This window comes from Lathyrus oleraceus, chromosome 5 (assembly GCF_024323335.1).
Source record: "Lathyrus oleraceus cultivar Zhongwan6 chromosome 5, CAAS_Psat_ZW6_1.0, whole genome shotgun sequence".
Taxonomy (NCBI): Eukaryota; Viridiplantae; Streptophyta; class Magnoliopsida; order Fabales; family Fabaceae; genus Lathyrus; species Lathyrus oleraceus.
In genome coordinates, this window is record NC_066583.1 from 576,076,608 (window position 1) to 576,099,214 (window position 22,607).

A 22,607-nucleotide genomic window follows, 5' to 3' on the forward strand; every position below is an offset into this window, starting at 1 on the left:
AAAGTGTGATATGATTCTAAGATATCCCAAACGCCTTTGTTTGGTTTTGTAAAATAGTTTTAATATATAGTATGTTAAAAATTGCTGGCTGTGGGGTTCGAACCCACGCGCACTTATGTGCAGAAGATCTTAAGTCTTCCCCCTTAACCTCTCGGGCAAACCAGCTACTTGTTGAAATTTGCATATATTTATATAGTATATGTATTTGCATTCTTCAATAGAACAATCTTGAACTAAAACAACTTTTAAAAAATCTCATTATTACAACTCCATAAATCGTGACAAAAAAAATCTCATCTCAACATATAATCAAATCATCTCGTAGTCATTGATCGTAAACAGAAAAAGAATTTGCATTTATTTTAACGCAAACAAAAGCATAGTGAAATTGTCTATTCTACTTCAATATTAGAGTGTGTAGACATGGAGAACGATGGTCGAGACTCCACACAAAGTCAAACATAAGCCGCATCGTTCATAAATATTAGACAATGATCAAATAATCCTTGTTCGGATGTCGGGTGAGAATAACTTGATCAAGATAAACAAAAATCATTAAATAATAGAAACAAGCATAATCTAATCAACGAGGATTCATCCAAAGGATAAGGATTGTCTCCCAGGACTTATTCATTGGAGGAAATAATGTGTAAGGATATAAAGGGTGTTATTTGTATGACTTAAGATTTGTCGTTTTCTCCCCCGGAGGATGTATTTATAGAACCCTTTTTGGATCTAGGGTTTGAGTAACCCTTATGGGAGGCAACCGCTCCCTTGTGATGAGAAGAAGTTGTTGATTGTCCAGTGTTAAAGGGGTATTGGTGGAATCCTTCTCCTTTGACCAACAACATTACACACGTCATCGGTGCCAGGGGTGAACCTAATGGATATCTCCCAGCCAGCACCATGCTTTAGGGAAGGGAACGTTTTGATTAGGACACTCACAAACATAACATACATATTTCCTTTGAACTTTGCATATGAAGTGACACATAAAACACCATGTAAGATAATATTTGTATTAAATAACATGTCCCCCAATATATGTGACATAAGTATAACAACAACTTGGTAGATTGGTAGAAGGAGAGAATGGGGATTTTGTTCTAGATGAATGTTGTAATTATATGTGATTTTTACTGACTCCATTATCTAAAATTTACGGCTTAGTTTTCAAAAAATTAATTAAAGCATCAAGGCAATATGATTTGAAAAATTCATAGTTAATTGGCGAGCAAGTTGCTAGGGGTGTTCTGCAGATAACTCAAGTTCAAATTTGGTGATTCTAATGTGATCATAGGTAAAGACCTTTATGTAGTGTTTCAAGTATCTTGTTTGATGTTGTGATTGGTTATGCCTGTCGCTCTAAGTTCCCATTTTTTAAATCTTCATTGATATTTTGTGGAGCCATAATGTTTTTCTTTGACAAGTTTCTTGGAAGAAAAAGTGTGATATGATTCTAAGATATCCCAAACGCCTTTGTTTGGTTTTGTAAAATAGATTTAATATATAGCATGTTAAAAATTGCTGGCTGTGGGATTCGAACCCACGCACACTTATGTGCAGAAGATCTTAAGTCTTCCCCCTTAACCTCTCGGGCAAACCAGCTACTTGTTGAAATTTGCATATATTTATATAGTATATGTATTTGCATTCTTCAATAGAACAATCTTGAACTAAAACAACTTTTAAAAAATCTCATTATTACAACTCCATAAATCGTGACAAAAAAAATCTCATCTCAACATATAATCAAATCATCTCGTAGTCATTGATCGTAAACAGAAAAAGAATTTGCATTTATTTTAACGCAAACAAAAGCATAGTGAAATTGTCTATTCTACTTCAATATTAGAGTGTGTAGACATGGAGAACGATGGTCGAGACTCCACACAAAGTCAAACATAAGCCGCATCGTTCATAAATATTAGACAATGATCAAATAATCCTTGTTCGGATGTCGGGTGAGAATAACTTGATCAAGATAAACAAAAATCATTAAATAATAGAAACAAGCATAATCTAATCAACGAGGATTCATCCAAAGGATAAGGATTGTCTCCCAGGACTTATTCATTGGAGGAAATAATGTGTAAGGATATAAAGGGTGTTATTTGTATGACTTAAGATTTGTCATTTTCTCCCCCGGAGGATGTATTTATAGAACCCTTTTTGGATCTAGGGTTTGAGTAACCCTTATGGGAGGCAACCGCTCCCTTGTGATGAGAAGAAGTTGTTGATTGTCCAGTGTTAAAGGGGTATTGGTGGAATCCTTCTCCTTTAACCAACAACATTACACACATCATCGGTGCCAGGGGTGAACCTAATGGATATCTCCCAGCCAGCACCATGCTTTAGGGAAGGGAACGTTTTGATTAGGACACTCACAAACATAACATACATATTTCCTTTGAACTTTGCATATGAAGTGACACATAAAACACCATGTAAGATAATATTTGTATTAAATAACATGTCCCCCAATATATGTGACATGAGTATAACAACAACTTGGTAGATTGGTAGAAGGAGAGAATGGGGATTTTGTTCTAGATGAATGTTATAATTATATGTGATTTTTATTGACTCCATTATCTAAAATTTAAGGCTTAGTTTTCAAAAAATTAATTGAAACATCAAGGCAGTATGATTTGAAGAATTCATAGTTAATTGGCGAGCAAGTTGCTAGTGGTGTTCTCCAGATAACTCAAGTTCAAATTTGGTGATTCTAATGTGATCATAGGTAAAGACCTTTATGTAGTGTTTCGAGTATCTTGTTTGATGTTGTGATTGGTTATGCCCGTTGCTCTAAGTTCCCATTTTTTAAATCTTCATTGATATTTTGTGGAGCCATAATGTTTTTCTTTGACAAGTTTCTTGGAAGAAAAAGTGTGATATGATTCTAAGATATCCTAAACGCATTTGTTTGGTTTTGTAAAATAGATTTAATATATAATATGTTAAAAATTGTTGGCTGTGGGGTTCGAAGCCACGCACACTTATGTGCAGAAGATCTTAAGTCTTCCCCCTTAACCTCTCGGGCAAACCAACTACATGTTTAAATTTGCATATATTGATATAGTATATGTATTTGCATTCTTCAATAGAACAATCTTGAACTAAAATAACTTTTAAAAAATCTCATTATTACAACTCCATAAATCGTGACAAAGAAAATCTCATCTCAACATATAATCAAATCATCTCGTAGTCATTGATCGTTAACAGAAAAACAATTTGCATTTATTTTAACGCCAACAAAAGCATAGTGAAATTGTCTATTCTACTTCAATATTAGAGTGTGTAGACATGGAGAACGATGGTCGAGACTCCACACAAAGTCAAACATAAGCCGCATTGTTCATAAATATTAGACAATGATCAAATAATCCTTATTCGGATGTCGGGTGAGAATAACTTGATCAAGATAAACAAAAATCATTAAATAATAGAAACAAGCATAATCTAATCAACGAGGATTCATCCAAAGGATAAGGATTGTCTCCCAGGACTTATTCATTGGAGGAAATAATGTGTAAGGATATAAAGGGTGTTATTTGTATGACTTAAGATTTGTCGTTTTCTCCCCCGGAGGATGTATTTATAGAACCCTTTTTGGATCTAGGGTTTGAGTAACCCTTATGGGAGGCAACCGCTCCCTTGTGATGAGAAGAAGTTGTTGATTGTCCAGTGTTAAAGGGGTATTGGTGGAATCTTTCTCCTTTGACCAACAACATTACACACGTCATCGGTGCCAGGGGTGAACCTAATGGATATCTCCCAGCCAGCACCATGCTTTAGGGAAGGGAACGTTTTGATTAGGACACTCACAAACATAACATACATATTTCCTTTGAACTTTGCGTATGAAGTGACACATAAAACACCATGTAAGATAATATTTGTATTAAATAACATGTCCCCCAATATATGTGACATGAGTATAACAACAACTTGGTAGATTGATAGAAGGAGAGAATGGGGATTTTGTTCTAGATGAATGTTGTAATTATATGTGATTTTTACTGACTCCATTATCTAAAATTTAAGGCTTAGTTTTCAAAAAATTAATTAAAGCATCAAGGCAATATGATTTGAAGAATTCATAGTTAATTGGCGAGCAAGTTGCTAGGGGTGTTCTGCAGATAACTCAAGTTCAAATTTGGTGATTCTAATGTGATCATAGGTAAAGACCTTTATGTAGTGTTTCAAGTATCTTGTTTGATGTTGTGATTGGTTATGCCTGTCGCTCTAAGTTCCCATTTTTTAAATCTTCATTGATATTTTGTGGAGCCATAATGTTTTTCTTTGACAAGTTTCTTGGAAGAAAAAGTGTGATATGATTCTAAGATATCCCAAACGCCTTTGTTTGGTTTTGTAAAATAGATTAAATATATAGTATGTTAAAAATTGCTGGCTGTGGGGTTCGAACCCACGCGCACTTATGTGCAGAAGATCTTAAGTCTTCCCCCTTAACCTCTCGGGCAAACCAGCTACTTGTTGAAAGTTGCATATATTTATATAGTGTATGTATTTGCATTCTTCAATAGAACAATCTTGAACTAAAACAAATTTTAAAAAATCTCATTATTACAACTCCATAAATCGTGACAAAAAAAATCTCATCTCAACATTTAATCAAATTATCTCGTAGTCATTGATCGTTAACAGAAAAACAATTTGCATTTATTTTAACGCAAACAAAAGCATAGTGAAATTGTCTATTCTACTTCAATATTAGAGTGTGTAGACATGGAGAACGATGGTCGAGACTCCACACAAAGTCAAACATAAGCCGCATTGTTCATAAATATTAGACAATGATCAAATAATCCTTGTTCGGATGTCGGGTGAGAATAACTTGATCAAGATAAACAAAAATCATTAAATAATAGAAACAAGCATAATCTAATCAACGAGGATTCATCCAAAGGATAAGGATTGTCTCCCAGGACTTATTCATCGGAGGAAATAATGTGTAAGGATATAAAGGGTGTTATTTGTATGCATTAAGATTTGTCATTTTCTCCCTCGGAGGATGTATTTATAGAACCCTTTTTGGATCTAGGGTTTGAGTAACCCTTATGGGAGGCAACCGCTCCCTTGTGATGAGAAGAAGATGTTGATTGTCCAGTGTTAAAGGGGTATTGGTGGAATCCTTCTCCTTTGACCAACAATATTACACACGTCATCGGTGCCAGGGGTGAACCCAATGGATATCTCCCAGCCAGCACCATGCTTTAGGGAAGGGAACGTTTTGATTAGGACACTCACAAACATAACATACATATTTCGTTCGAACTTTGCATATGAAGTGACACATAAAACACCATGTAAGATAATATTTGTAATAAATAACATGTCCCCTAATATATGTGACATGAGTATAACAACAACTTGGTAGATTGGTAGAAGGAGAGAATGGGGATTTTGTTCTAGATGAATGTTGTAATTATATGTGATTTTTACTGACTCCATTATCTAAAATTTAAGGCTTAGTTTTCAAAAAATTAATTAAAGCATCAAGGCAGTATGATTTGAAGAATTCATAGTTAATTGGCGAGCAAGTTGCTAGGGGTGTTCTGCAGATAACTCAAGTTCAAATTTGGTAATTCTAATGTGATCATAGGTAAAGACCTTTATGTAGTGTTTCGAGTATCTTGTTTGATGTTGTGATTGGTTATGCATGTCGCTCTAAGTTCCCATTTTTTAAATCTTCATTGATATTTTGTGGAGCCATAATGTTTTTCTTTGACAAGTTTCTTGGAAGAAAAAGTGTGATATGATTCTAAGATATCCCAAACTCCTTTGTTTGGTTTTGTAAAATAGATTTAATATATAGTATGTTAAAAATTGTTGGCTGTGGGGTTCGAACCCACGCGCACTTATGTGCAGAAGATCTTAAGTCTTCCCCCTTAACCTCTCGGGCAAACCAGCTACTTGTTGAAATTTGCATATATTTATATAGTATATGTATTTGCATTCTTCAATAGAACAATCTTGAACTAAAACAACTTTTAAAAAATCTCATTATTACAACTCCATAAATCGTGACAAAAAAAATCTCATCTCAACATATAATCAAATCATCTCGTAGTCATTGATCGTTAACAGAAAAACAATTTGCATTTATTTTAACGCAAACAAAAGCATAGTGAAATTGTCTATTCTACTTCAATATTAGAGTGTGTAAACATGGAGAACGATGGTCGAGACTCCACACAAAGTCAAACATAAGCCGCATTGTTCATAAATATTAGACCATGATCAAATAATCCTTGTTCGGATGTCGGGTGAGAATAATTTGATCAAGATAAACAAAAATCATTAAATAATAGTGTAGCACCTCAAATTTGCACCTCCCTTTTGTACATTCATTTTCATGATTAGGTCATTAACATAACATAGTCCACTGCATAGCATTGCATTGTCCTTTGCCCAAGTGCAAGCCATTAGACAAGATTAGGTCAAGATGATCAGGAGAATCAGTCAATCAAGCAAACAAGTGTATTTCTCAAGGAAACAAAGCCCTATGGTTGGTTCATCAAGTTCACATGACCTAGGGACCATTTTGAATTGGTTTGACCAAAGATTGGATGTTCAGAAGTCATCAGTCAAGCTGGTTTTCATCTGAAACCCTAGAAAGTCAACTGTGGTCAACTGTGCCAGAAATCAAGGATTTGAAGGTGGGAGTTGGTTTGAAAGGCTTCATTCATGTCCATAAAAGTCTCATTTGACATGTCAAAGATCAAGATTGAAGAATTTGAGGTCAGAGGAGAAGTTTCCAAAAATAGTAAGTGACCTGTAATTTCAAACTGCCAAAAATGGAAAGGTCTTCTCCTCAAATTTACATCATCATACAAGCTTCAAATGAAATTTTGTCTAACATGGAAGTTGAAGATCTTGCTCTCACCTTTCCAAAAAGTCCAAGAACATCCATTTCTCCTATGTGGTTGGCAAGTTATGATCAAATCATTTTCAAGAAAAGTTGAACTTCAAGGGGGCATAACTCTTGAACCATTTGGCCAAATTGGGTGATTCTTTTTTGAGCAAGTCACATTTGACATGTACTATCATAATCCATCATCACATTCCATCAAAAATCATCACATCAAAAGTCCATTTTTCAAGTGTTCATTTTGCATTTTGGTGGGAAAAAAGGTCATTTTGAAAAATACACATGATTTTCACTCCAAACCACTTCCAACAGCTTCTAAACAGAAATTTGGATTTTCTTCAAAAGAGTTTCTACTGTTCCATTGGTTCTATGTGAAAAAGGGCATTTTGGCCAAATTCCATTAACATGTGCATTTCACTAATTGCATTCATTTTTGCCTAAGCATGATTAACAGTTGGATTAAGAGGTGGTATATAGCCTTAATTATAATAGAATTTCGGATGAACACAATCACAATCTCAGATCCAAAACAGAAAATCTCAAATTCTCTCAAATTCTTCCAAAACTTTTTTCACTTGGTTCATCAAAATTCATCATTCTTTTTGCTTGTTCTTGTGCTGATCTTGATTTGCAGGAAGTGTTGAACATCTGTTGAAGGAGAATTATGGAAAATTCATGCTAGATCGTGGCTTTTGAACATTGAAGGTTCACATGGCAGTTGGAGATTTACACTGATTCAAGCTGTTTTGAGCTAAAGCATTGCTTCCATACATCTTCCTCATCATTATTGAAGATCTGTTTCAACCTATCCAAGCGAAATTCGCACGAATCCAGCTGCTGCTTCATCATCAAGGTAAAATTCGACCGAGATAATTCTTGCAATCTTGATATGGTTCTTGTAGATCGTAGCACATAGAGCATTCTGCAAGTTGAATCGTTTAATTTGGTTGAGAAACAAGAGAGTTATGTTGATTTGAATTTTGATGCATGATAATGTTTTGGATCGTATCTCTTAAATTAGGAAGAGTTAGGTCAAATGAATGTCATATTCGTGTTGTGCATTGTGAGATCTTTCCAATGGTGTATGGATTGTTGAATTTGGCGAAAAAAGTTCATGAGCTGGGTTTGAGTGGATGAACACGCGATGAGCTTCATAGAAATTCTCCAGGAAAGGCATTTGATCCGTTTCTCCGTGTGCATGCGTGTGGTTGTTGTTATAGTGTGTGAGATTGAGCCACGTGTCCTGGTCTTGTGTATTAGCGCGCGCAGGATTTGAATGTCGACCTGCTTCGGTCCCGCTTGAGGACATTTTCATTTTGGACTTTTGTATTTTATTCCTTATGCTTCCATGTTTCACCACGCTTCCTTCCACATTTTTTTATTTTTCTTTCCACAATCAAAAAAATCATAACTCATTCATTAATAATCCAAATCACATGAGGTTTTTTTCACCATGATCCTTGAGATGTCCTTCATTTTTTGATGATTTTTAATAATATTGTGCACGGTTGAAAAAAATATTTGGCTAGGGTTTGTTTTCACATGTCATTTGTTGCACCATGCTTACTCTTTTGATCATGAAATGATGATGCCTAAGTAGAAATTCTTGAAATTTTGCATGCAGAACCTAGACTCATCTCTGGTCATTTTGGTATATGATTTGTGATTTTTGAGTTCCTAGATTGATAGATATGACATGATCTTTAGAGGTGTGACAATTTGTGTCACACCATTTCTTGTGCAACTTCGTTATTTTTGTTACCTTGCCATATGAACTCTAATTGAGCTGGAGTTTTGCATGAGGATACTTATGAATGTTAAGTTTGAATGTGAATTTTTCTGGGATTTTTTAATGCATTTCCAATTTGATTGAGATTTTCTCCCCTGCTTGACCAATTGTTGACTTCTTGTGAGACATGATTTTATTTGATTTGTGAAATCCTTGTGATTAATTGGATGGACTTGAAATTTGGCATGTGTATTATAGACATCTTGAAGTTGGCCATGGATTTGATTTGGTTCATTTATCTTATGCGAATTCTGTTTTATGATTGCTTGAAGTGGATGCATGTTTGGATGCTTTGTATGAGCTTGTTTGAACTTGGCTTGACTTTATGAATTTCATTGACTTGCTTCCCTTGGTCCAAATGGCTTGAAATTTGGAGTTTAGGTCATGTTGTGAATGCTGTTTGATCATAAATTTTTTGGTGATTTATTGAAGTGTTTGTGAGTTGATTTGAGTTGAGCCATTCTGTTTGGTCCTTTGAGGTTCTAAATTGCATGTTTTGTACTCTTTGCTTCATGAAATGATAATGATGAATGATATGAATGTGGAACCACTTGGGTTTGATTCTAATTTGATTGATCTTGACTTTGGATAAGTTTCATGTTCTGTTTTGGCTTATTGATCTCATTTTGACCCTAGTCTTGTACTAGTGGTTTGTGCTCTCACATTTGGGCTTTGTTTCAGGTTAAAAACACATTTGCTTATGCTTGATGATGTGCACTCAATTGGAGTTGGCTTGTTGCTTGTTTATGACTAACTTTGAGTTTGTTTTGTAGGTTTTGAAACTTGAGTTTGTGCCATGTGGCTTGCACCTTTGTGCATTGACTATTGTTTGTCTGTTTATGTATAGTTAACTGTTGACCATTGTCTGTTTGCTTATTGTTTGAGTTGAGTACTGATTATATTGGATTGATTTCAGGTACCTTAGTTGCTATAGTTCCTTTGTGAACTTGATTGTGCTTTGCTTGCTAGCTTGAGCACTGAGGTATAATGATCTCTTCTCCATGTAGTCTGGAAGACCTGGCCTGTTACTTGGCCAGGCACCTGTCTGAAGTCCTCCTTAAGAGGCGATGTTTGTGCTTGTTTATTTTTGTCCCCAAGCAGGAAAAGACCTTTGTTAAGGCAATTGACAGACACAAGAGATGTGCAATCCATCTCCTGCTATTCTGTTGAGTCGTCCCTTGGCTCACATCACATGTTGATGCCTTGTGGACATTAACCCAAGATCAGTTGAGTCAGTGTCATAAGTGTAGAAGGGTTCCCACTTTCTGGACCCACACTTCTTTTGTCTTAAGCTCTCCCAGGCCAGGGATAAGAGCTGTGAAGTCTTATCTTCACTCACCTTTCATCTGCTTCACCTTGACCCTCAATGTCAAGGTTAAGAGCTAACATCACCCTGATACAGATGGCTTGCTCTTGCAGCCTCACCCTTGTTTGAGCCTCACTTGGTGTGCATATAGTGTGTGTTATTTGTAAGTGTTTGCTTTGCTGTTTGTGAATAGGATAGCTTGCTCCATGTGCAAGTTAGCTAGCAACCTTGACTTAGGGATGATTTTGCATGATAACATATAGGCTCGAGTTAGTCTCCCTAGTTGTGTCTCCCTCTGTTATCTGGTTAGGCTAGTCTTGTGTCCCTTCGTAGGGGAACTACGTCGCCTTGATCCTCATACCAGATGAGGTACGTAGGCAGGAGATGAGCTGATCTCTCCGGGCGCCCGTTTTATTTTGTCTTTGTGTGTGTCAGGAGATGGATGTAAGCCCAGTGATTGGCATTCCGTATCCTCTTGTTGTGTGCTTGGAGTCCGGTATAAGTCCATCAAGTGGCATCTGGTTTCCAGTGTGGGTGTGTTTGGTTCGGAAGCTGATGTAAGTCCAGCGATTGGCATTCGGGTTCCATGTTTGCCTGTGTTTTGTGTAGGAGTTTGACGTAAGCCCAGCGATTGGCAGTCGATTTCCTGTGTTGTTTTGTTTGTATGCGTGAGCCGAGCTACGGATGCTCTGATTCTTCTTAGTCCAAGAAGATACGTATGCATAGGATGCGACATCCTAGCGAGCATGTTTTCCCCCAGTCCGAACTACTTTGACTCTGATGTCTATGCTTGATAAACTAAGTAGGCCCAGGATGCGATATCCTGCCGAGTCAGTCTCGTTTGTTTTCTTGTGTCTCTTTCAGCCAGTATTTGTTTGTTTGTGAGCAGTGTTTTAGCAACCTGTCGCATCCGCGAAAAACAACCGGCGGGCTAAAACAAAAACAACACAGAGCCGCCACCGTGCGTTATTTATCCCAAAAGAGGGAAAGGAAATGCTCGAAGTAAACCTGGGAAAAGCAAGGTCTCGCGACCAAAGAGAAAGGGTACGGGAGTCGGTTACGCAAGGGGAAGGTATTAGCACCCCTCACGTCCGTCGTACTCGACGGGATCCACGCTCTAAAAGAAAGAAAAGGTTGCTAAACAAACATCACACACACACACCGAAGACAACACAGGTGGGGGAAAAGAGGAGAGGGCTCGCTAGGACATCGCATCCTATGCCTACGTATCTCGTCTGGAACGAGAATCAGAGCTGCCGTAGTTCGGCTCACGCACGCCAAACAAGACACACACAAACACAGGCAAACCTGGAACCCGAACGCCAATCGCTGGACTTACATCGGCTTCCGAACCAAACAAACACACTCAAGATACGGACAGCCAATCGCTGGGCTTACATCCATATCCTGACACACAAGAACACACACAAAAAGAAAGAAAAGTGCCCGGAGAGACCTCGCACGGTCTCCTGCCTACGTACCTCATCTGGTATGAGGATCAGGGCGACGTAGTTCCCCTGGACGGGAAATAAATTCTAACCAGATACAAAGGGAGACACACTACTAGGGAGCTGTACTCGAGCCTAGATGTTATCATGCATCATTGCCCTATGTTATGGTTCGCTATCTACTTGCACAACAGCAAGCTAATCCTAACCAGGAAAAAGAAAATCATGCAAGCATAAACAAAACAAATCAAACATTCACAAGTAGCACACACTATATCCAGTCAAGTGAGGCTCAAACAAGGGTGAGGCTGCAAGAGCAAGCCAACTGTACAGGGTAGTGTTCGCTCTTAACCCTGACATTGAGAGTCAGGGTGAAGCAGATGAAAGGTGAGTGAAGATGAGACTTCACAGCTCTTATCCCTGGACAGGGAGAGCTTTAGACAAGGGAGCGTGGGTTCAGAAAGTGGGAACCCTTCTACACTCAAGACTCTGACTCAACTGATCTTGGGTTAATGTCCCAATGCATCAACACAGTGGTGCGAGCAGAGGGATAACTCAACAAGAATAGCAGGGGATGGATTGCACATCCCTTGGGTTCTGCCAATTGCCTTAATCAAGGTCTTTTCCTGCTTGGGGACAAAAAATAAACAATCACAATCATTGCCTCTTAAGGAGGACTTCAGACAGGTGCCTGGCCAAGTAACAGGCCAGGTCTTCCAGACTACATGGAGACAAGAGAGTCTACCTCAATTGGTTTATACAACCAAGCAGCAGCACAAGCAAGTTCAAAGATGAACCGTTAGCGACTAAAGTACCTGAAATCAATCTAATTCAGTCAGTATACCAATCACAGAGTCAAAACAAACAGCATAAGAACCAACAGACAATGTGCAATCAAACAATGCAATGTGCAAAGCACAATCAACTCAAGTGAGCCAAGCACAAGCTCAAAGCAAGTGAGCCAAGCATCCTACAAAACACACAAGTTAGTTCACAACAATTAACCAAATTCAATCAACTTGAATTAACATCCTCAAAGCATTTGCTCCTTCAACCTGAAAATCACATCCAAACGTGAGAAACAAGACCACTAGGACAAGCCTAGGGTCAAAAGGAGATGAAAAATTCAAAACAGCAAGTAAAAATTGATCAAAACCAAGATTTATCAAGCAAGAAGAGAATCCAATTGGTCTCACACCAAAACTATGCACCAAATCCATTTCATATACAAAACATGCCAAACTATGCCCTTTGGAAACATATTAGAGCAAACAGAATGATCACAATCAAATCAATATCAAAACAGCTCAATAAATTCCACAAAAATTCCAGCCTAAACAGAACACATTCAATGAGTAGCATATCAAATTTCATGCTATTTGGACAAGTGGAAGTAGGGAAATTAAATTCATCAAGTCCAGACAAGTTTATACAAGCTCAAACAATGCCACAAATCATGTATCAACTTTAGGCAAGTGTAAAACATAAATGGCATAAGATAAATGAACCACACCAAAGCCAAAATGAAATTAAACATGTTAAGAACCACTCCACCAAGTTTCATCTTCATATGATAATGAATGAGAATTTTACAAGTCATGTAAGTTGATCACTCAAGAAAAACCTAAAAATGACTAAACAGCAAACAAAAATACCAATCAAATAGGACGTGTATCAACAAATCCTACAAAATATCATGGTTAAACCTAACATCCAGATGGAATCACATGCAAAAATCCAGGGCAAATGGCATTCAATAAGCATGGAAACAAAATTCAAGAAGATGGCATAACATAGTGTGACACACATTGTCACACTCAACTTGATCACATCATATCTCTCTAATCAGGAACTCAAAATTAGCAAACTATACATCAAAATCACCAGAAAAGAGTCAAGAACATTCATGTAAAATTTCACACATTTTGGATAAGGCATCAAGATTTCATGATCAATATGGCAAAACATGCACATGAAGCATACATTCAAACAATCCCTAGGCATTTTATTTTTCCACACGTGCACAAAAATATTAAAAATCACCATAAAAAACTACACATCACAAGGAGAATGGTGAAAAAACTCTCATCAAATTTGGATTAAAAATGAAGAACTTATGAATTTTCTAAGATGAATGATCAAAGTGAAATGAAAATGAAAAAAAGAAATGAAATAATGTGAAATAATATTCAACAATGGCAATTTCGTAATTATCCTACAGCGAAACCAAAACGCGGCGTTCCATTTTAAACGCTGGCGCTATGTGATTGGCTACTGGTGGCGGGAAACAGGTTTTCGAAATGAGAAGCCAGGCCAATGGATCAAACGCACGCTGGAGCGTGTTTTTCATCAAGAACAACAACAAATTTCCAGAAAATCATCAAGAACACATCTCAACCAAAATGAGCAAACGATATATCAATGGATTCGTCTGAACACGTACAATCACAATATCCACATGAATTTGCCTAATTCCTATCATGCTAAGCAAATCGAGCAAAAATAGTTTGCACATCCAAACTTAAATCTCAGATTTCTCTCTCGATTCTCAATGATTTTCAAAGCTACAAGTTGCATTGCACTCTATGATCAAAGATCTACACAAGCCATATCACAGTTTGAGCAATTAAGGAATTCGAATTCTAACCTTATTATGATGGCAGTGCTCGATTCTTGTGTTTCCAAGTCCAAAATGCAAAAACAGAGGAAGATTGATGATGTAGAAGATGATTGAAGGAGGTCTTGCAGCTCAATTGTGCACCAGGTCCAAGAATTATGAAAATGCCATAGATGAGTGAGATTGCAACAGTCACGATTCTTCTATGCTCTTGCCAATGTTTTGATCAACAGTTCTTCACAAAGTCCTGTAGAAGAGAGATCATACAAGAAATTGCACAAAGATGAAGCAATTCAATGAAAAAATGATGAAAAAGTGTGAAAAAGTTTTGAGAGAATTGAGAGGTTTTTGGAGGAAAAGTTTGTTAGATCTGAAATTGTGAAATGTGATTTTCATGTGAAATGGCCAATATGTCCTTTTGCAAAATCAGCCAATGCAACAGTAAAAACCAGTGCAAACAAGTTCTAAATGTCATTTGGAATGTGTTGAAATTGGTTTGGTATGCAAAATCCATGTATTTCACAAAATCACCTTTTTTCCCACCAATTTTCAAATTGAATCACTTGAAAAATGACTTTTTGCTATGATGATTTTTGATGAAATGTGATGATGCATCATGAAAGTACATGTAAAATGTGGTTTGCTCAAAGAAAGATCACCCAATATGGCCATTCCATTCAAAAGTTATGCCACTTTGAATTTCAACATTTTCTGAAAATGATTTGATCATAACTTGCCAACCACACATGAGAAATTCATGTTCTTGGACTTTTTGGAAAGGTGAGAGCAAGATCTACAACTTTCATGTTGGACAAAATTTCATTTGAAGCATTTTTGGACATGTAATTTTGAGGTGAAAAACTTTCCATTTTTGGCAGTTTCCAATTACAAGTCACTTTCTATTTTTGGAAAGTTTCCATCTGACTTTATTTTCTTCATTCTTGATATTTGAAATGTCAAATGAAACTTGTTCACACATGAAAGAAGTGTCTCTAACTCTCTCCCACCTCCAAATCCATCAATTCAGGCACAATTGACCACAGTTGACTTTTCTGACTGATAGATGAATTTGGCTATGCATTGATCAACTTGAGCTTTAAACTCCTGATGAAATGGCTCAATGATGAAACCCTAGCTTCCATAAGCTCCATATAATCATGAAATGATCCCCATATCCATTGTAGACCCCATCTCCTTGCCAAGCCCTGATTGGCCTAATACAACTGATTAGGGTTGACTAGAGGTTAAAACCCTAATCTCAAGGTATCTGATCAATCTCTTGGATGATATCAAGACCATGATGATGATGATGTATCATTGCAACCAAGATGAAGCTCAACCCCCTTGAGAATCAAGAAACCCTAATTTGAATCACACACCCTCAGATGGCTAGTGATCAATTCAATCAATGAAACCCTCAGGCTTGCATCTTAACCTCTCTTATCTTCTGACCCAGACTTAGGAGGATGACTTGCTTGTTGTTACCACATGATATGCAAATATGCAAATGCCTAATGACCTAAAAAATGAAATGCAATATGTTAAGCTAGTCCCAAGAGAGGAGGGCAAATTTTGAGGTGTTACAGCTGCCCCTATTCAATCCACTGTGAACCTGTCGATATGAATAGCCTCGGCTTTCAGATGATCAGGATGAAGAGTGATTGAATACCAGGAACAGACGAACAATTTGCACTCCGATGGGAAAATAATTAACAGTGCCTGTCAGAATCGGCAAAGAACACAATCTTGAAAGAAACACCCGTCTGGAACGGAGAAAGTCGGCCTGATCACCGAAACAGAAACGTTGACCTGGATACCAAAATAAATGGTAACACAGGGATAACCATGGCCTAAACACCACATCCGCTGGGGATTATTATCACTCTTTTTAATGCTTTTCTTGAACCCTGAAAATTTTCTCTTTTTCGTTTTCTTGAACCCTGAAATTTTCTCTCGCGCAAATGATCCCGGATCATTGCATTTGAACCCCAACATCTTGTTTGCCAAAATAATGAACCCCATTCTCCATTTTGAACCCCAGTCGCCTGACGATAACTTGCGATCGCCATTGTGAACCCCGTTCTCCAGAAAATGCCTCAACATTTCCCTTTCTCCATTTGAACCCCGCTCTCCAGAAAATGCCTCAACATTTCCCTTTCTCCGTTTGAACCCCGTTCTCCGCTTTCTTGTGATAATTCCGCTGGCAACGTCAGAAATAACACCCAACACCACTTTTAGGGCGACATATCAGAGGGTACACCTTCACAAAAGGAAGGTAACATGTGCATCTCTTCTTCAGAAGACACCCATAACGACTTCCATTGGCCTCAGCCAAAGTCTAAGGTGACACATGAACAGAAGACAATCCTGCGGACCTCATCCCGGATATAATCTTCAACTCCAATCTCCATTTGAACCCCATTCTCTAGAAAATGCCTCAACACTTCCTTTTCTCCAATTGAACCCCGATCTCCAGAAAATGCCTCAACATTTCCTTCTCTCCGTTTGAACCCCGTTTGTCGCGCTGATCGCGTAGCGTCCTTTGATTTTATTTCCCTCTCCACCCGACGGAAAAATTTCCTCCAGTATCGCACTACTGGGGAACATTGCTGATCTGACATCATGATGCTAAACTCCTCAGAGTAACACCTTCACCATCCGGCGAAACTAAATCTCAAACGGTAACCACGGCTTGAGTCGCGCTGATCGCGTAACATTCCCATCTCTGTCCGACGGAAAAGTTTCCTCCAGTATCGCACTAATGGGGAAGTACTGTTGATAAAAAAACGGTGCCAAACTCCTCGGAGCAACACCTTCACCCTCAGGCAACCACTTCTCAAACGGTAATCACAGTCTGAGACTATCTCATGCTTGCAATATGATGCATGATTGATTTTTCTGCGTAATGCTCCACAATTATGGAAATGCTACGCGATTTATTATGCAATATGCCATGCTATTTACATGATGGATGTATAAAAAGCATCCCCCTCAAGGGACTCTTCTGAGGAGCTCGAGACACTCCGCTGAGGAACTCGCCATAGCTCCGATTTCCGCCCTGCTGGGGAATATCGCTGCTGCTGGGAAAAGGCAACCCTTGTTGAATAATATCTCCTTTGCACCCGATCCGCTTGGGGAATTGCTGGGGAGAGATCCACCCACGCACTCTGTGGGGATACACCAGTCTCTGACTTGCTGGGGATATAAATCCCGACTTTGTTTGGGGAACCACCGCACACAGATACTTCCGCTGGGAAATAACAACCTTCAGGCCTGGCGACTGGGGAAGCATCGATCTGAAACCTACTGGGGATAACCATCCTGACCCTGCTAGGGAAGCCACAAACCTTGAATCTGCTGGGGAATTAGTCATTCCGACTCTACTTGGGAAGTTGAATGAAATTCTGGTACGGAACACCCGTCGACTCGTCGAATCATGTCATTCATCATCCACATCTACTGTCAGCTTTCCAATTTTGAGGACTCCCAGACTCATCTGGACCTTTTCTGCTCCATCATCTTGTATTCCAAACCGTTCCGCGCTCGACGGAGAGCGAACTCCTGGGACTTATACAGGCTTTTCAATTTTCAGACTTTGAAGAGTCTTCTTGATTAATTTCCAAAGATCGTCGTACGTCTTGCCGTCTTTTCACCGTTCTTCCATTCATTCGTCCCTGATTGGACTCCGTGGGGATTGTTTTGTCAAAAAGCCTCCACATCACAACCTGCAAGTGAGTGAAAAAATCTAACAGCACCTGCAAAACAGATCGTTAGATAAAACCATGCCCCAGGCGTGTCAAGATTTCAACACTTGGGTCATTCAACCTTCCGAATAAGATTTCAAGTTTTCCATCTTATAAACATGCATTGGAAGGGACTTGTATGTCTTAAAATGCAAGATTCTTTATCAAAAATAATTGGATGTTTTTGCAATCAAAGCGGTAATGAAAAACAAAAACAAAAATTATTTGACTGAATATGCATTTTATAGATTGGAAAAGTGGGACTCAAACTGAGCAATACAAAGGAATCAATTCCTGAAAAGAGGTAATTGCGCGCAAAAGGAAAAATCTATCCTAATGGCAATGTGAAACCCGTGATCTCATCGAGTTCCAACTCGGTTACACCCCATATGTCCTCAGACTCTCCGTACTTTCTGCCTTCTGAACAAGATGCTTTTGATTGATCCCTACCGGGGATTATCCATGTGCCTTAACCAAAGCGCAAACGATCATGCCAGACGCAGTTGTTCGTTTCAATCCCTCTTTTGCCTGGACCGCCCTTTCGGGTTTTCAGTCCACCGGGATACCCTTTTTTGCCCAAGTCGCCTTTTCAGGTTTTCGACTTGCCGGGTGTACATTTTTTTCTTTTATCCCTAATTTTTGCCCGAACCTTTTCATTCTGTTTTTTGGTTCGCCGGGATGCCCCTTTTTGCCTGGACTATTTTATTCTTTTTGTCCAGCGGGTCTTTTCATACGAAGTATTTTTTAACTGCGTCCGCATTCACAGGGGATGGAAAATCTTCGCCATCCATGGTCGTCAACAACAAGGCTCCGCCAGAGAAAACCTTCTTGACCACGAATGGACCTTCATAATTAGGTGTCCATTTGCCCCTTCGATCGTTTTGAGGAGGAAGGATCCTTTTCAGCACCATATCACCAACGTGATACACTCGAGGTCGTACCCTTCTGTCAAAAGCACGCTTCATCCGTTGCTGGTACAACTGCCCATGACAGATGGCTGCTAGCCTCTTCTCTTCTATTAGGCTCAACTCTTTGTACCGGGTCCTTACCCATTCTGCCTCTTGCAATTTCACGTCCATCAGGACTCTCAAAGAGGGAATCTGAACCTCAACCGGTAGCACGGCTTCCATTCCATATACCAAGGAGAAAGGCGTTGCCCCAGTAGATGTATGCACCGACGTTCGATACCCATGCAATGCAAACGACAACATCTCATGCCAGTCTTTATAGGTCACCACCATCTTTTGCACAATCTTCTTGATATTCTTGTTGGCTGCCTCAACCGCCCCATTCATCTTCGGACGATAGGGAGAAGAATTGTGATGCTCAATCTTGAATTCCCGACACAGTTCTGCCATCATCTTATTGTTCAATTTAGAACCATTATCAGTAATGATTCTCTCGAGAACCCCATATCTGCAAATAATGTCTCTCTTGAGAAATCTGGCAACGACCTGCTTCGTCACGTTCGTATAAGAGGCTGCTTCTACCCACTTGGTGAAGTAATCAATAGCCACTAATATGAATCTGTGCCCATTCGAAGCCGTAGGCTCAATCTTCCCAATCATATCAATGCCCCACATAGCAAACGGCCATGGAGACGACATTAAGCTCAACGGATTTGGAGGCACGTGCACCTTGTCAGCATAAATCTGGCATTTATGACACTTCCGCACGAAATTGAAACATTGGGCCTCCATTGTCATCCAATAATAACCTGCCCTCAGCAGCTTCTTTACCATCGCATTCCCACTGGCATGGGTACCGAACGATCCTTCGTGAACCTCTTTCATCAATTGGCTTGCTTCTCTATCATAAACACATCTGAGCAAGACCCAATCGAAATTTCTCTTATACAAAACCCCATCCTTATTCAAGTAAAACACCATGGCCAACCTCCGCAGAGTCTTTCGGTCCTTCTTAGATGCTCCCTCAGGATACTCTTGAGTTTCCAGATAGCGCTTGATATCGTAATACCACGGCTTCTCATCATCAGACGTTGTATCAACAGCAAACACATAAGCCGGTCTATCCAGACGACCTACTTCAACACCGGGGAACCGATTCCACCACTGCACTTTAATCAAGGCGGCCAGAGTAGCCAAAGCATCTGCTAGAGGATTCTCTTCTCTGGGCACATGATGCATCCTCACCTTGGTGAAAAACGTCAACAATCTCCTCGTATAATCCCGATATGGAATTAAATGAGATTGATGCGTATACCATTTTCCGTTAACCTGATTTACAACCAGAGCTGAATCTCCATATATGACAAGGTTCTTGATCCTCAAATCAATCGCCTCTTCAATTCCCAATATACAAGCTTCGTATTCAGCCACGTTGTTGGTGCACTCAAACGTTAGCCGGGCAGCAAAAGGAATATGGGATCCTTTCGGCATAACCAAAACAGCACCAACACCGCTTCCATTCACGTTAACGGCCCCATCAAACATCAGAATCCATTCGGATTCAGGGTCAGGCTCCTCCTCCGGGATTGGTTCCTCACAATCTTTCGATTTGAGAAACATGATATCCTCATCAGGGAATTCAAACTTCATCGGTTGATAATCATCAATGGGTTGCTGAGCGAGGTAATCAGACAATACACTCCCCTTGATCGCCTTCTGAGAGGTATACTGTATATCATATTCTGTCAAAATCATTTGCCACCTCGCAACCCGTCCGGTCAATGCTGGCTTCTCAAAAATGTACTTGATTGGATCCATCTTGGAAATCAACAAAGTGGTATGGACCAGCATGTACTGCCTCAGTCGGCGAGCAGCCCAGACCAAAGCACAACAAGTTTTCTCGAGCAGTGAATATCTTGTTTCACAGTCGGTAAACTTTTTGCTAAGGTAGTATATGGCATGCTCTTTTCGACCAGACTCGTCATGCTGCCCCAATACACACCCCATAGACCCCTCGAGGACCGTCAGGTACAGAATTAACGGTCTTCCCTCCACAGGAGGCATCAAAATCGGAGGCTCCTGCAAATACTCTTTTATTTTTTCAAATGCCGCTTGGCAATCATTATTCCACCTCACCGTTTGATCTTTTCTCAACAACTTGAATATAGGTTCACACGTGGCTGTTAGATGAGATATGAACCGGGAAATGTAGTTCAATCTACCTAAGAAACCACGAACCTCCTTCTCTGTTTTCGGTTCAGGCATTTCTCTTATCGCTTTTACTTTCGCAGGATCAACCTCTATTCCTTTTTCACTTACAATGAACCCCAGCAATTTACCGGACCGCACTCCGAACGTGCACTTATTCGGATTCAACCTCAGTCTGAACTAATCCTTATGGGATGCAACCGCTCCCTTGTGATGAGAAGAAGTTGTTGATTTTCCAGTCTTCTAGGTATATTGGTGGAATCCTTCTCCTTTGACCAACAACATTACACACATCATCGGTGCCAGGGGTGAACCCAGTGGATATCTCCCAGGCGGCACCATGCTTTAGGGAAGGGCAACTTTTGTTTAGGACACTCAAAAACATAACATACATATTTCCTTCGAACTTTGCATATGAAGTGACACATAAAACACCATGTAAGAGGATATTCGTATTAAATAACATGTCCTCCAATATATGTGACATGAGTATAACAACAACTTGGTAGATTGGTAGAAGGAGAGAATGAGGATTTTGTTCTAGATGAATGTTATGATTATATGTGATTTTTACTAACTCCATTATCTAAAATTTAAGTCATAGTTATCAGAAAAATAATTGTAGCATCAAAGCAGTATGATTTGAAGAAGTCATAGTTAATTGGCGAGCAAGTTGCTATGGGTGTTCTACATATAACTCTGTTAGACTATGGCACGGATCTAGAAGGGGGGGGGGGGTTGAATAGATCCCAATTAAAAATTGAGTCGGCGCTACCAATTTAAAAATTGGTTTTGAAAATTTGTTTTAAGTGCGGAAGCGGCCGAGGAAAATATAGTCTAAAACGAACTGTTATTGGAAAACCGGATATGCGTCAAGCCTATGGATTTGTGATAATGTAGAATACGAATCACTACACTAGTCACACTATCAAAGATTTGTTTCACTTACTAGGATTCCTAGTTCCAATGATTCAAAGAGCAAATCAAACTAGATACACAATTAAGATAATTTTGGTTTAGGCAAATTATCAAACACTTGGTGTGTAAAAACACTCCAAGTGATATTTATGTTGATTAAGTGATTTTAATTAGTCTAGTACAATATTTTATTGTACTTTGGATTCAAAAACAGAGTTTCAACTTCCTACTCAATTAATATCAAGGTTTGATAAAAGTGCTTATACGAAAATCACTTATTTTTAAGCCAAAACACATATGCTGAAAAATAGAGAAGACAAAGATTTGATGAGGCAGTTCCCCCGCCGTCCTCGCTTCGGGGTACGTCTGCCCTCAATTCTAAAACTAGAATTGAGATGATTTAATAGATATTACCTGTTGAGTATAACCGTTTATACAAGGATTGCAAAGCAAATATACAACAGAATTCTCAAGACGTTGAATGTTGCTTTCACTCCTTGTTCCTTGATTCAAGGTGAATCAAGTCCTTCGATTGTTGTTGATAGACCTCTGAGTCCAGCCCCTTTGTTGAATAACCCTCCGTTCTTCAAACCCTCGGCCCGACTAATCTCAACTACAACAAATCGAACCCGAAATCTTCCCTTCAATATCACTGAATCCGCTACTAGATTGATGAAGACTTCCTCTTCTCAATCACCTTCGCTCAACTGAAAATTGATGAAGAATTCGTCCAAAAACCCCCAAACACAAACCAATCTTGGAGGACAAAACC

General features: G+C 39.0%; 4 non-coding genes across 4 annotated transcripts; all 4 read right to left on the bottom strand.

Annotated features, from left to right (window-relative positions):
* Positions 1-82: 82 nt before the first annotated feature.
* On the bottom strand, positions 83-165 carry TRNAL-UAA (transfer RNA leucine (anticodon UAA)). The gene has a single exon. It is a non-coding gene; the product is annotated as a tRNA-Leu (tRNA).
* A 1,360-nt stretch (positions 166-1,525) lies between these two features.
* Positions 1,526-1,608, bottom strand: TRNAL-UAA (transfer RNA leucine (anticodon UAA)). The gene has a single exon. It is a non-coding gene; the product is annotated as a tRNA-Leu (tRNA).
* A 2,803-nt stretch (positions 1,609-4,411) lies between these two features.
* On the bottom strand, positions 4,412-4,494 carry TRNAL-UAA (transfer RNA leucine (anticodon UAA)). The gene has a single exon. It is a non-coding gene; the product is annotated as a tRNA-Leu (tRNA).
* Positions 4,495-5,854: 1,360 nt separating this feature from the next.
* TRNAL-UAA (transfer RNA leucine (anticodon UAA)) lies at positions 5,855-5,937 on the bottom strand. Its single transcript has one exon. It is a non-coding gene; the product is annotated as a tRNA-Leu (tRNA).
* Between the last annotated feature and the right edge of the window lie 16,670 nt (positions 5,938-22,607).